General features: G+C 35.4%; 1 protein-coding gene across 15 annotated transcripts in view; it reads right to left on the bottom strand.

Annotated features, from left to right (window-relative positions):
• Svil (Supervillin) overlaps positions 1–15374 on the bottom strand; it is a 211211-nt gene that overhangs the window by 37507 nt on the left and 158330 nt on the right. The window lies entirely within an intron of this gene.

The raw sequence follows: 15374 nt of genomic DNA, 5'->3' as shown, positions 1-15374 counted from the left end.
TATTGTACCTAAACAATGACGAACGATAACTGCGGAGATTCCGTCATATAAATAAGTATCTACTTTAAAATTTCAAACTATTATTATAAAAATAAAATAATATTGAACATTTATTAGCATGCATTAGCAATGCTTGTTGTTTACTATTTATCGCTTAGATTGGTGAAGTAGTCCATAGACATTAACAAAATAAGCCCGCAAGATATGTGGTTAAAGTATAAAGTGTGCTATATAACAATTCTCGCAGCATTAAAACCATAAAGCATGACGGCTTTATAACAAAAAACTGAAAGAATTATGGTAGTTTACATAGACAGTTCCACAGTGCCCTACGACTTAGACCATAATGAAAATCCTAACTTAATGATTACTGTCTTCGTTCTTCAATTAAATCGCAAAAAAATATTGACTCCAGAGACCGGTCAAATACCACCCCAATATACTCTCGTGTAACACTGGGACTATTGCTATAATATTTGAGAAATTACACCTATTTATTGAAACCATTGATGCGGCACTTAAATACGGTAATAGTAAGTAATATGACAAAAGTCAATATTTAAAAGGAAATTTCAACTAAATTGGGTAAGCGGTATCAAAATTAACATAAGTCTGATTAAGTAATTACGAAGCATTAAAACTGTAAAGATAATTATAAGGTTAACAATATGTATTCGTGTGTTATAAATTAATATATTTCTTTATGTATATTAAATAATGAATGAAAGCTGAGAAGCTTTCAGTAACAAAACACGGTTAATCGAGTGAAGACTGTAGTGTAATTTCATTAAAACTTATAAATATATCACTATATTTCACTTTGAAATACAGACCAACCTTTTTTTTTTTAAATACAATCCTTTTATCTATAAAGAGCATTAACTTGAGAACACGCGGAAAGTCTATTTAAATTAAACTAAATAACTATATCGCGAAAAGATAAAATCGCATCTCGAAATTCCTACTACAGTTAAAGTATAAAATTTTACATTACTAATGAGAATTTTTTTTGTGAATCCATAACCATCCATACCAGCATTATAAAAAGTAAAAGTTTAGATGTTTCGTTACTAAACCACTCAAAATGGCTGATCGAATTTTGATGTAATTTCACGCAAAGATATTTTCTGTTATGATCTAGGAAACGGTGTGTATATATACAATAATAAATACGAGCGTGTATTCGGAGTTTTGTAATAGTTTTATGGGCCAACGGATCTACAAATTGAAGGGTTAGTTTATGGACAAGACTTAAAATACTTTATCCCGAGAAAACGCTACATGCTCCATTATTTAATTATCGCTCGTAATGGGTACCAGCGTTCTCTGACTTGTACCTTGCGTATTCGCTGTGACAGCTAAATAGGATGTGACTGTGGATTATGCACAAAACAATTGAGGCTTTGACCTCAAATCTTGAGGTGGGTTGCGATGTCTATAGGCTCCGGTAACCACTTAACACACGATAAACCGTGAGATCTTTCGCCCACTTACCTATTAATAATTGAGTAATAAAATAATCAATGTGTTTATATTTAACTAATTAAACACGGTCACACTCGACTATAAATTTCATTAATTGTTTGAAAAACATTCGATTTATTGAAATTATTCATTTGTTACTTAGTTTTTTTATATTATTTATTACCTAGATGGGTCAACGAGATCACAGCCCACCTGGTGTTAGGTGGTTACCGGAGCCCAAAGATATCTACAACGTAAATGCCGCCACCCACCTTGAGATATGACTTCTAATATCTCAGTTTTTACAGCACAACGGCTGCCCCACCCTTCGAACCGAAACGCATTACTGCTTCACGGCAGAAATATGTAGGATCACTACCCGTGCGGACTCACAGCGCCGTCATACCGCTAGTAAAACAGAAATCTGTACTGGAGTTCCAACGACAACAGTACGAAGTTTGATCACAATCGCCTGACTGACCTGAATGACTTTGAAACGCATAGATGCAAAAAAACATTCATTATTGAATAAGAAGTTATATTTAGTTAACATTTCTATTAAGCACATTTAAAACGAAACCAGAGATTAACTAACATATAGTTGATAAAATCAAAAGTTACTAGATGATAACGCCATCTTGTTGTGTCTTTAAAGCGGTTAGCTGCCCTCAGTTAAGAAAAATAGTATTATTATTCGGCAATAGATGTCGGGAAGAGTTGATTATTGAAAACATGAATAAAACAACATTTTCTAAAAATAAATCGTAGCTAGATCGATTTATCGCCCCCGAAATCCCCTGTATACAAAATTTTATGAAAATCGTTGGAGCCGTTTCCGAGATTCAGATTATATACATATATACAAGAATTGCTCGTTTAAAGGTATAAGATACTTATTGTGAGTAAACAAACAAAAACATGTTACTTTATAAATAATCATTAAATCCTATTTATCTAACGGAAATATTGTCAGTGTACGCAAGTTAAAAACTCATTAGGCAATTCAATTACTTAACATCCAGGAATTGGTGTCGTCTGTTTGTTGTGTCGCTACAAATTTAGTTTAATGGTTATTACAGAGTAGTACTCGTAGTATGCGGTAGTATTATTATAGGGGAAAGGAGGATAGTACTGAGGGATTTTGACAACTTTAAAAAAACATATTAGGACTACCGCGTCGCCGACCGAGAGGGCTGGTGGTCGTGGCGCCGACGACCGCCAGTCCAGCGTCCCGAGGGGGAGGGTGATGGGAGAGATGTGCTCCGCACTAAACGCTTCACTTTCCCCCCTTTGCCTTTTCATGAGTTTTGTCTCATGCGAGGTTTGGACGTTGGTTGTTGAGAGACAGGAGGTTTTAGTCGGTTCGACTCCGACATGCCCCGCCCTTCATCCCCAGTGAAGGGCGGAAGTCCGGCGATTTCCTCCTGACAAAAAAAAAAAAAAAAAAGGACTACCGCGTCAAACCTTGCTGACTACGCCACGAAAAGTACTGAAGTATTCCCGTTTCCCTCTCCGATAGTGGAGCGACTTTTATCATTATTACCCGTGTGTTTAGTTACATATTTTTTTTAGATGGGTGGACGAGCTCACATCCCACCTGGTGTTAAGTGGTTACTGGAGCCCATAGACACCTACAAAGTAAATGCGCCACCCACCTTGAGATATGAGTTCTAAGGTCGCAGTATAGTTACAACGGCTGCCTCACCCTTCAAAGCGAAACGCATTACAGCTTCACGGTAGAAATAGGCAAGGCGGTGGTACCTATCCGTGCGGACTCAAGAGGTCCTAACACCAGTAGTTACATTTTGTTTGTTTGTAATTATATTTTGTACCTTACATTTTGTTTTACTCATAAAACGTAGTTGTTGATTTTTATAAAGCGCTTTTATATTTTGAAATTATTTCAGCATAATTCGAATACGTACTAGCTAGCTCGATAGAGAAATTTCATATCCGAATTATTATAGTTTTATAAACATCATATGAATCCATTTTTTTTAATCTTAAAAAAATAAAAACCAACCAAAAATAAAAACAATCACTGATTGGTTTAGCAGTCCTCAAATTTTATGCTTGCCATCGAACATGATTTCATTAATATATTTACGTAGTTTATTTTAAAAAAACTTACAATTTCACTAAAAAAACATTTTAATAATCATACACTGACCTTTGCTGTAAAATATAGAAAACCTTCTAGTCAAGAACAATGCAGTCTAGAAAAACTCAACCGAGAGACGGGACCTGTTTAAAAAATAAGAGACAACGTTTACGACAAGGGTGGACGCGAGTTGGTCGCACGAAGGGCGCCCCGCGACTGCAGGGCGGGCGGTTCCGTGCGATTTTCAGGAATCTGAATTGATTCCTACCTTTGTAATTCGAATTTCGTTCGAAAACTAAGCACTTCCCGAAAATTAAATCAACTACATATTACGTTTTTTGTTGTTTGTAAACACAGAATATGTATTTGACGGGTAGTCGATCGGTGATTATTTAATAGTAATAAATTCCTGTACGCGATACCTCGGTTTCATTCCTGATGTCCGAGTCGTAATCCGATATATTTTTTTTACTATTCTAATCGACATTTTCTAAACTTTTTTCCATAAATTGTTATCATAAATATTAATTAATATTCATTATTTGAAAAAAAAACACTCTTTTAGTTGAGTACGTCATGCGAATTTATATCATCACACCAAACGAAAAAACAATGGTAGGTCTAAATCGACTGCAAATTTCTGCGAGTATAATAGATATGTATAGATTGTTCGACGAGCTTTTGCAGGCTTCGACGTCGTTTACGGCGGAAAGTAAATTAGTTTATATTGGAACACGCTGTCTCTTCAGTAAAGTGTAGGTAGGTAGGTATGGAGCATCTACTGGAGGTATCTACACCAGTTACAGACATTAATTTTAACATCTCTCTATGCGTATATGTCAACGTAATGCTACACTGGAGATTTATAATCTCATAATGAACATAAGCTGACATCAAGAATAATGTTTTTTGGTAGAAATATGTATACTATACGAAAAACAGATAAATGCATAAATCAGTGCAAAACACAGCAAGCCCTGCTAGTGATCACGCAAACCTGCATGCAACAACAACTAGAATAACTTCGAAAACATTTTTTAAGCTTAAACAACGATTTTAGAATTTCAATTGTTTCGAATATTATTCAATTTTCTTTAAGATACACAAGGATTCGTGAAAACTGAAGAAAATACGTTAAACATTAAGCGTTCTCTAAATAAACAAAACAAAAATTCAAAACATTTGAACCCTCTCGGCAGAACAATGATCAGACGTTTCCGCATAGGCATGCTTGTATTTCCAGCCGACAGCAAAACTTTGGCCCCGCTCGGTCGCGTCGTACCCCAGACTGCATTGTGGTGTAAACAAAGGCACGCCTCTCATTAATGCACAACACTAGTTAGATGTTGTAAAGCATTGTGAAACTGTAAATTCGCGAACATCCACAAGGTTCACGTTAAGATTTCTACAACAAAAAGCGTAGTTTTGATATGAATGTATTTTTTAATCGCAACCAAGGTAGAGTGGGTGATTCCGAATAACAGAAAAATATACATTTATTTATTGTTTTTTTTCTTCTAAATGCAGACATTAAAGAAAGAAAACAATTTAACATTAACTGACGCTTTCCATTGCCGGTCTTTTCTTCCTACCTAATCGCTGGTAGCCTAAGGGACTATTCTAGCAACGATCATACAGGTAGGACCTTTAGTACCCCTGAAACGAGCCGCTACCATGTATAGTATATTTAATACCTCCCTTTTTCAAAGTAAGCTTTGATTTCATTGATTTAACTAACTTCGGCAAATGAAATTCAAATATTTTTAATCTAAGCTTTTTATTTGCTGCAATAAAGTATCGTTGTATGTAATATTATGGTACAAAATGTATATCAAACTAGCTGGCCCGACAAACGTTGTTTTGCTATATAAATTATTTCGAGGAAAGATAAATAACCTAGATACCGATTGCAGCGCCATCTGCCGGGCTGATTTGTAAATCTAAACCATTCTCGAATCCACCTGAAGGTATATCGAAAATTTCATTAAAATCGGTCCAGTCGTTTAGGAGGAATTCAGTGACAAACCCACGCACAGAAAAAAAAATTATATTAAGACTAGCTGACCCGGTAGACTTCGTAGTGACTCAATGAAAATTCTCAACGAATCAAAGGAAAAACAAAATTGTAATTTTTATTTAATTCCGAGCATTTTCATATTTATCTACCTTTTAAACCATCTCTGGACTTCCACAAATAATACAAGACCAAAATTAACCAAATCGGTCCAGCCGTTCTTGAGTTTTAGCGAGACTAAACGAACAGCAATTCATTTTTATATATATAAAAGATAGAAGAAGAAGATAGAAGAAGAAAATAGAAGATAGAAGAAGAAGATAGAAGATAGGTATTCGTTTACAAAAACACACATATCCGATCGGCATACCTCATAATTCACCAAAAGGAATAAATACGCGCACCAGTATTTATGTAGGTGGTCAGTGAATGTCTGAGTTACGACCGCTGAAATGTCGGCTTTTCCGGATCGCTCTAAATGCGATTCGGAAACGGCACTAAGCCGGAACGCGACTGTGGTTCGATTTCGAATTTAAAGCGTTTAAATTCAAAACGATTTAGTACAGCTATCTGTTTCCTGTGAACACATTTCGTTTAGTCTGTCCCGTAATGACCACAGATCTGTGCGGGTCGAAGTACCTGTGTGGCGGGTAGCCATCATACAACGCAAGATAATTGACAGATGCCTGAATCTCGCTTACGACATTTTCAAGATAAAGCGCATATATACAAGTTCCGAATAACAACATTCGGACCGTCGGTCTACCGAGCAAACATCACCCGCTCGGTGGAAGATTTTCCCTCCGTTGTTATAATCTTCAACCTGGCAAGTTTGATGAGTGCAAATCTAATCTATATATATAAAAGAAAGTCGTGTTAGTTACACTATTTATAACTCAAGAACGGCTAAACTGATTTAGCTGAAAATTGGTTAGGAGGTAGTTTAGAACCAGGAGAAGGACATAGGTTACGCACGATTTTTATCACGTTCCCATGGGACGTGACATAAAACGTGGTATAACAAAACGCAACTGACAGCTAAACGATATATATTCTATGGTTAGTTATAGTAGAATTTTGAAGTTGACCGGTTGATGTGTTTGAAACAAAGCGTGTGGCGGAACAAAGTTCGCCGGGTCCACTAGTGATTACTAAAAGATCTTTAGATTATAAATTACTATTACTATTGATATTTTTTATATTGCGTAGATGAGTGGACGAGCTTACAGCCCACCTGGCGTTAAGTGGTTACCGGAGCCTATAGACATCTAAAACGTAAATGCCGCCACGCACCTTGAGATATGAGTTCTAAGGTCTCAGTATAGTTACAACGGCTACCACACCCTACAAACCGAAACGCATTACTGTTTCACGGCAGAAATAGGCAGGGTGGTGGTGCCTACCCGTTCGGACTCACAAGAGGTCCTACAAGAACATTAAATTTCAACGTCAATATCCATTCTATCCAGAGGCACAGTTTTATCAAATCCCATTAAGAAAGTATTCCCTTATATGAGTGGCATGGTTATTAGTAGATTATATGACTGAGACGTGATGAGCTTGTCCGAATTGTCACGCAACCATCGTTAATAATAAATTTAGACGTTGAATGATGGCGGGAACACTGCGCAGTTCATTTACAATTCCTAATTACGCTGTATTTTACGACAATATTTTAATGTATCGACGACACTGAAAGGAACCAGATAATATGCAGGGATGTTTTGTGCAAGGCGAGTTTCTCGGACACGAGCAGATAATGAAATGGTCCGGGAAAAACAATTCGCGTGATTATCGTTTAACTATTCACACGATGTAAAAACTAGCAGAGCGCTCCGAATTACAATCGTAATTTAATAATTTTGTATGGCACACGGAATACTAAGAACACGTTAGTTTACGATCAGACACGGTTTCCAAAGTAAATTTTCTCATTAATAAAATAAACTTAAAATTGTCAAGAAAAATTAACACAAAAACCAAACATATCAATAAACACTGGCACTGTATTCACACTTCAATCGATTTATTGAATTATATGACTATCGCATAAATAATATCATGACATATTACAAATTAAGCACTTTACACGCACGCTGCAATGAAGAACGACTCGTCTTAAGTCAAATAATAAACTGACAACACACGAAAAACATAAACTAAATATTATAAATTGGTCAAAATGATAACGTTTTTATCATTAATGCTATTATTATAAATGCACAATTCGAGTCGCTTTGTTATCGATAATTGTTTCGATAAAAATCAGGCGATGGAAACGTAAACAGCGGAGCGGAGAAATCTGACAAAACAGATTAGCTATTACTACTAAGGGCTCCCACATATATTAACACGATACGACGTCGCGTCGTACCACGATGCACGGCACGACGCCGCGACGCCGTGGATACAATAACGGGTGAATTGTCGTAGTTAATTTCGAAAAACGGACGGCACTAGACGTGTTCTGCTCATGTTGTTACTAAGGCGAAGGATAAAGAAAAAACAGTTACTCAGAAGATACTGGATCCACCCATTTCTTTCAATCATAATAATAACAGGAGTCACTTTATAAAGAAGTACAACGCCTTAAAAATAGATCACAGGTTTTTTTTTATTTCTTTAGAATGAGTATATTAAGTTTCTTCAAGAGTTACTTACGACGCGACGTCGTGTCGTGCATCGTGGCACGTTACGATGTCGCGTCGTGCATCGTGGCACGTTACGATGTCGCGTCGTAGATTACCAAGACGCGACGTCGCATCGTGAAATGACGCCGCATCGTGGTGCGACGCGACGTCGTATCGCGTTTATATGTGGGAGCCTTAACATTTTAATTAAAACCTAGTCCAATCGCAGTCATGTTTGCCTAGACCAATAGACGATTTTGTTAGCGTTTTAAATATTGTGGGTACAAACTGGTGTTGCAAGCCTGTACAACTGAAACCTACTTGAAACTCGAAGCGTTCTTTGAGAAGTGACTTCTTACTAGGGCAGATGTTGGGCATAGTCTCTCAGGCTAAGCCTCGTGAGCCGCCTATACGTTCCTTGCAACTAGCATAGCCCCTCGAAGTTACTAGCAATAGTAAGGAAAAAAAAGGAAAGAAAAAAATCGGTATATTTACGAAGAGAACGCTGGATCCACGAAATTCGAAGAATGTGTTTTGAAAATTCTACAGTCATTTCACTTATAACTATATATGTGTATAGTATGTATAGTATAGTACAGGGGCAACAACTGAAAAAGTCTACCCGTGTAAAGACTAGACATCAAATACGTAACATATACCCTGTCTCCTTAAAAAGGATGTTGATATGTTCTTTTTTTTAAAGAAACACGCTCTTTGCAAGCAAACTGCTTCCTCATTGGATAGAGACAACAAAAAAATCCCTAAAAATCAATAAACTTGGCTTAACCTAACTACTTATCTAAACCTTGATTCGCAAAGATAAAAATAGAGTAATAATACCACATATCTAGCGATTAGCCGATTAGTCAATAAATTACTTCTGCACTCATATATATTGTTGCAGTGGATATCTATTACGATAAACTTGTATAGTTAATAAAGGAATTGATAAAGTCCCCTGTGTGTAAACATTGTTATTTTAAAACTATTGAACAAAGAACGCTCGTAAGTTTGACGTGCGATTTATTTAGAAAAATTTACTCTTTCGACTATAAAACCTAACAAAAATTTTATATACAATACAAGTACGAATTACAACTTCGGATCAATTGCATGTTAAGAAATTAATAAAACATTGTTATTTTCCAAACAGATATTTTATTTAATTTCAACAATTTTATATCGACGCTCGTGATGCAAAACCATTACTGCTTAGACGCATCGAACATAATGATATAGTTTACGTTGGTGTGTTAATAAAGTTGTTTCATCGTTCAGAGCAAACTGCGTTACTCCTGTGATTAAATTCGTAAGGGAAATAGCTCACAGCATTATATTAGTGTTGAACGAAGCCAACGACGATTTATTACTATGAAAATCAGTAGTTTCAACCCGTTTGATTATTCCGTAATTATAAACTAGATAAATCAGACACGTCGTGCTTTATGTGTTTCTGGAAGCTAATAATTGTTAGACGAATTTATAGTACATGATGAGACTGACAGACCATTGTTTACGTAACAAACAAAAATTAAATCAAATTCGGGAGGCGTGCCAACCCTGGCATTGTAAATACCCTCATTTACACTAAAATACATAATGAGTGTTAAAGAAATCACATAAATGATTCCATGAAAAAAATTACTTACTATGTTGGCTTTATTTTGTACCAAAAAAAAAAAAACTAACCGAATATACAAGTATTTTCACATCGGAATGTATCTTAGAAATGTCGCGTCAACGCTGATATTTCCTGTGGAATGAACGCAGATACCTACTGCGTACGGGTTGGCTTTGTTATCTTGCTGCATGGGGGCTATAGCGGTATTGCCCTTCCACTAACGAATGTATGAAGGGGGCTTTTTGATGAATACTCAGCAGGATGTTACGTGTGACGTGTGATGTGAAAGACTTTTAGGTCTTTGAAGGCAATACCACTCTGTTCAAATTACCCAACCTAAGTTTACTGTTTAATATCACATACAAAAGAACTATAAACAATTATAAGTGAATTCTCGTATGGATTCCTTGTCAGTAATATAGTTAATGTTTATTTAAGACACTGAATTGATTATAATTATTACTGTTTTGAAATTATAATATTGTAATATAATTACGTATCACACCAAAGTTTTGTTAGGCGGCAATACCGACAACCGTTGATTATTAAAATTTATCAAACAGTTGACAGTGCATATTTATATTCGCAATATTTCTTTTTACTATTAAAACTCAAGCGCTCATTTGTACTAATAAATAACGATTAAGGTAGCAAACATCCATGTTTTTGTTTGATTTATCACACCACGTAACAAAGTGCTCTGTAGACACGGCCTTATGGCGTACTATGTGTCTCTGAAAGTCTGAAACATTGAAATGAGGTTTGAGCCGTGACAGGAAACGGAAATCAACTCCTGTCCTAGTTGTGTTATTCGACTTTAGATAGCGTAGCTGTGTGACATTTATTTGCGGTACCGCTGTCGCTTTTCTCGGTACAAAGGAATTTGCACTAAAATGCGGTTAATATAACTGAGGTATTCCTATAACACGTATTAAGTACGCTCATAATCATCGTTTCCATGTCTGTCTTCGTATGTAACTCAATAAAAAAAAAACATGTGTGCAATTCACACGTGGTAGAAGTGAAACCTTCCAAAATTTAAATACAATTATCCTAAACGTCTTAAGTATCTGTAAAATTTTGTCATTAGTAAATAATTGTAAGGTAGCGCCCTCTGTGAATTGATATTTTAATTTCACGTATAATCCTAAATTAAAATTCACTACAAGAGCTTTCATACACACGTTAGTATTAAAAAATCTCACAGATGGCGCTGTATTAAATAGTATGTATATTTCTGTCTCATTCATCCTACACATTTTTGTATTTGTGTCTCTTACCTGTCGTTTTTTCCGTTGCATCCGGTTTGAAATCACAACGATTCTAAAGAAGTTTTCACTTCAAAATTGCAATTACAGTTAACATAATAATATAAAGTTGTGTTGACTGTTTCATTACATTTACTGAGCCTTATCGATTCATCTAACAAGAACGAAAACTAACAAATAAACACTGTTAGTTTATATCCGTTCATACAAAACACTGCAACTAAATACATTCTATGTGTTTGTGATCCTAACATTTTAATTGGCCCGTCCTTCCCGTCGCTGTGTACTAAATAAGCGTTTATTTATTCACGAGCTTGGCATTTCTATTTTTGTTATACTTTAAAAATGCTATTCCTGAATGTACGATGCGCTACGTAATTTTAGTTGCGGGCAGAAGAGACTTTATTTGGATTTTTTTTTTGCTTTTATGAATTTTCTACACGACAGATTTCTTTATTTGAATAACGTTAATATGTATGAAATAATTGCGTTATATTGTATGAAACATATCCCGTTCGGAAGATGTCAATAATTTTTCAACTGAATCCTTAGCCACAGTGGAACGACAAGGAGTTACTCATAAATTCATACATAGTTTACATGAATTAATTTCTCCAACTTATTTCAATCGCAACACGGTTCACATAACACAAAATAACATTACACAACAATATTCCAGAAAACTCGTAAACTACACAAGATAATATTTACATCCCAAAAAAAAACCGTCTCCTGTTCAATCGTGCCACTAATATTCACAGGGTTTAAGCAACATTCCGATTTAGGTACTAGATGTAGGAATAAGCGCATTTCTCCCTGCCCCACCCCGTCTAGACTGGCACTGAATCTTGAAAGCGCGGATGCCTTTACAGAAAAATGCTGCACGAAAATATCAAAATATCAAAGTCTAGACTACCCAAGTAAATTATACGAGTATTATTCTATAATTTTGTAATAAAAAACGTGAGAATGTTAAACATTTTCGAAATGGAGATATTTTAGCCCCTATTATTAAAATGTAGCATAAAATATTTTGCTATCCAATTTTAATAGGCGTTCAGATATTCCGAATGTGGAATTATAATTTAAACTAGTGGTCCCGCAGTAGTCGCAACACGACTATAATTAATTGAAATTATAACTTTGAACATTATTATGGTACTATTGCCAAAGAGTATATTATATTATATAATCACAGATATCACCAAGACTATACTACTTATAGACAAATAATATTAAAGATAAACAATATTAATCTATTCTCAATTTAACCACAGACGTTAAGCATTATTAAAAGTTTGACAATAAACAAAGAGTATGTGTGTGTGTGTCAAATACAAGGTAGCGTGTGTAATGTTTTTTATTGTTTTAATGTATATTTAATGCATAACTTTAAAAAAATATTAGCATTCTGCACTCCTTCTCTATATTCTCTATAAGTGTGATCAATTTCATACTCCTCCATTCAAACAATTTTCGTAAAAAGGGATACAAAGTTTTCGCTTCACGTATTATAATATGTAGATATTGTTTTAAATATTTAGGATATGACGAAAATATATTCTATGGTTTTTTTTTTATTGCCCTTGTAGGCATACTGGTCACCTAATGGTGAGTGGTTACCGTCACCCATGGAATTCAGCAATGCCAGGGGCAGAGTCAAGCCGCTGCCTACCGCAAAATACCTAGCTATCGCAAATATGTACTGCATACGAACTCGGTATATGTATAGAATCGTTGCAAGGCCCGCGTCTTTATGACTACGGAAACCGTCACGACGCCTTGATGGCAACGTTGAGAATCTTGGATTAAAAACCTACGTACTTTAAAATCCATTCACATTCGCGTTTCGCCATTACAATTCTAAAGAAACTGGAGCTGTCTGGGATATATACGCTTTTGTGTGTTTTAACAAACAAAACCAGGCTTGAATGAAACCGGGAAGTTAAAACATTTTTTTAAGCTTTTCAATTTTCTTACATTAGTGTAATTTGAACGTGGGTGGGTGTAATTTGAAGTTTTAAATTTCCTAGTTGTTTATAATGGCTTTCATGATTTATATACAGAACGTCAACAATGCTTAGACAATTAATATCAATAATGTTGATTATTTTATAGAAATGCCGACGAACACACGTGTCCCCTGGGATTTAGTTATCGCCGCCCTTATATACTACAGCGATGAGGTTGTATTTTTAACTGTATTAAAATTAGGATTGTCTCTTTTTTTTGCCTAGATACGTATGGACGAGCTCACAGCCCACCTGGTGTTTAAGTGGTTACTGGAGCCCATAGACATCTACAACGTAAATGCGCCACACACCTTGAGATATAAGTTCTAAGGTCTCATATAGTTAGTCTCTTTAAAATGTGGCAGAAAAGCAATGGATCTTCGCTTCGATAAACGTCATCTCTCTTGAACGTAATTTAAGGTGATCGACACTGTTTTTACTTTTTAATTTCGAGATTAACATTTTAATTTTAATAAGTCTAAAATTTTAAAATAATAAATTACGGATATAATAATTTTAATTGTGTCTCCAGCTAGCGAAAGTCAAAGAATTATATTACGAAATTGACTTCAAAGAAAGAAAAGAAAACGACACATGTTCGAAATATTATTAACTGATTCCTATAGTTACACAATACCTTTGTAGGAAACTCGTGAATGAAGCGTCGCTAACAACTGTCCGTCAAACAAGTTGATTTCCTGAAGCCTCCACGGACAGGAAATATCCAGAGCGACTGTGCATTTTACATTGAAAATGTTTTCTATCTACAAAATTGAATTTATATACTCGTAGTTAAAGTTATTGAGAATCTGATATCAATTCAACACTCCGAGTTTTTCGATTACGTTATTGTCAGAGTTTGGGATATATAACGTTAATTTCACACTGATTTTTTTAAATTATTGCGTGGGTAGATGAACGAGCTTACGACCCACATTGCGTTAAGTGGTCACCGGAGCCAACAGGCATTACAGCCTGAACGGCACCACAGGATAATGGTACCCGTACCCTACCACCAGGAACTTCATCCCAACTGATCCAAACGTGAAATATGATTTTGTGGGACCATATTATTAAGATACCTGTGCAAAGTAATTGTTTGCTAAATAAGTAATTGATTTTTTAGCGTCTTTTAGAAAACCGCTGCACAAAACGGATTAGTGATCGTTCAGAAAGCGAATCCCGGATAAAACCGACACGAGGGAGAGCACAAAAGCCGACAGACCGGAAACCGCGAGATAAACTCCTCGTCGACTGTTGCCGACGACCACCAGTGTAAACAAATTATATATTATACGGCTCATTTAAATAGATTTTATATAACTTGAATTATTTTAATCTTTCGCGGTTACCTACATTATAAACACAGTTATTAAACGGGTCATTATCACTATTTAGGCTTTCACGAGTTCCAGACGCTGTTTCAAACGCCAAAATAATAGGTAGACTAAAACGACGATTGAACTAATTAATCTTTGTAAGAGCCCGTTAGATAAAGAGTGTTCATTTAATATATTAAATAATTGCTTATATTAAAAGATACGGTCGGCCAGAATACACAGTTTTAGCTCACATTTTGGTAATTATAACATGAAAACGTTCAGCATTTAGACAAGACATTTAATTTTAATTTTGAAAATTCTACAATTTCTGTTTTAAAAACCATACAACAAACAAATAGCCAAAAGAACGGTCTTCAACATTGCCAGAAAAAAATGAATAAATTCATCGAATGTAACCTTTGCATGTCGTCGAGATCGTCGATTTAAATTTGAAAATCAACGTTCAACGCTGTTTTCATTTTACTAAGGAAAGACGGAAGATCTAAATAGTATTTACATAATACCTTCAAATCGGAACTGATAAATTACTAAAGATAATGGAATCTATTTGTGCGTTATCATCATCATCATCATCTTAAGCCTTAGGTACAGCCCAGGGTGGACTTTAGCCTGATCCAGTATGTCTCTCCAGACTGCTCTGTTCAGGGCTATTTCCTTCCAGTTCTTGACATCACTTTGATGTCGTACTCTACAACATCTAACCATAGGAGTTTGGGCCTGAACCGACTTCTCTGGTTTGCCATATTTGTCTTGGCATTCTGATCTCCTTCATTCAAACTACATGTCCTGCCCATCGTAGGCGACCAATTTTTATAGTTTTTATGATATAAGGATCTTTGTAAATATCATAAAACTCGTCGTTATATCGCGTCCTCCATATATTGTTTTCCTGCACAGCACCGAATATCCGTCTTAGGGTTT

Source organism: Bombyx mandarina, chromosome 11, assembly GCF_030267445.1.
Source record: "Bombyx mandarina strain Sakado chromosome 11, ASM3026744v2".
Classification (NCBI taxonomy): Eukaryota; Metazoa; Arthropoda; class Insecta; order Lepidoptera; family Bombycidae; genus Bombyx; species Bombyx mandarina.
This window is presented reverse-complemented; position numbering and strand designations above follow the sequence as displayed.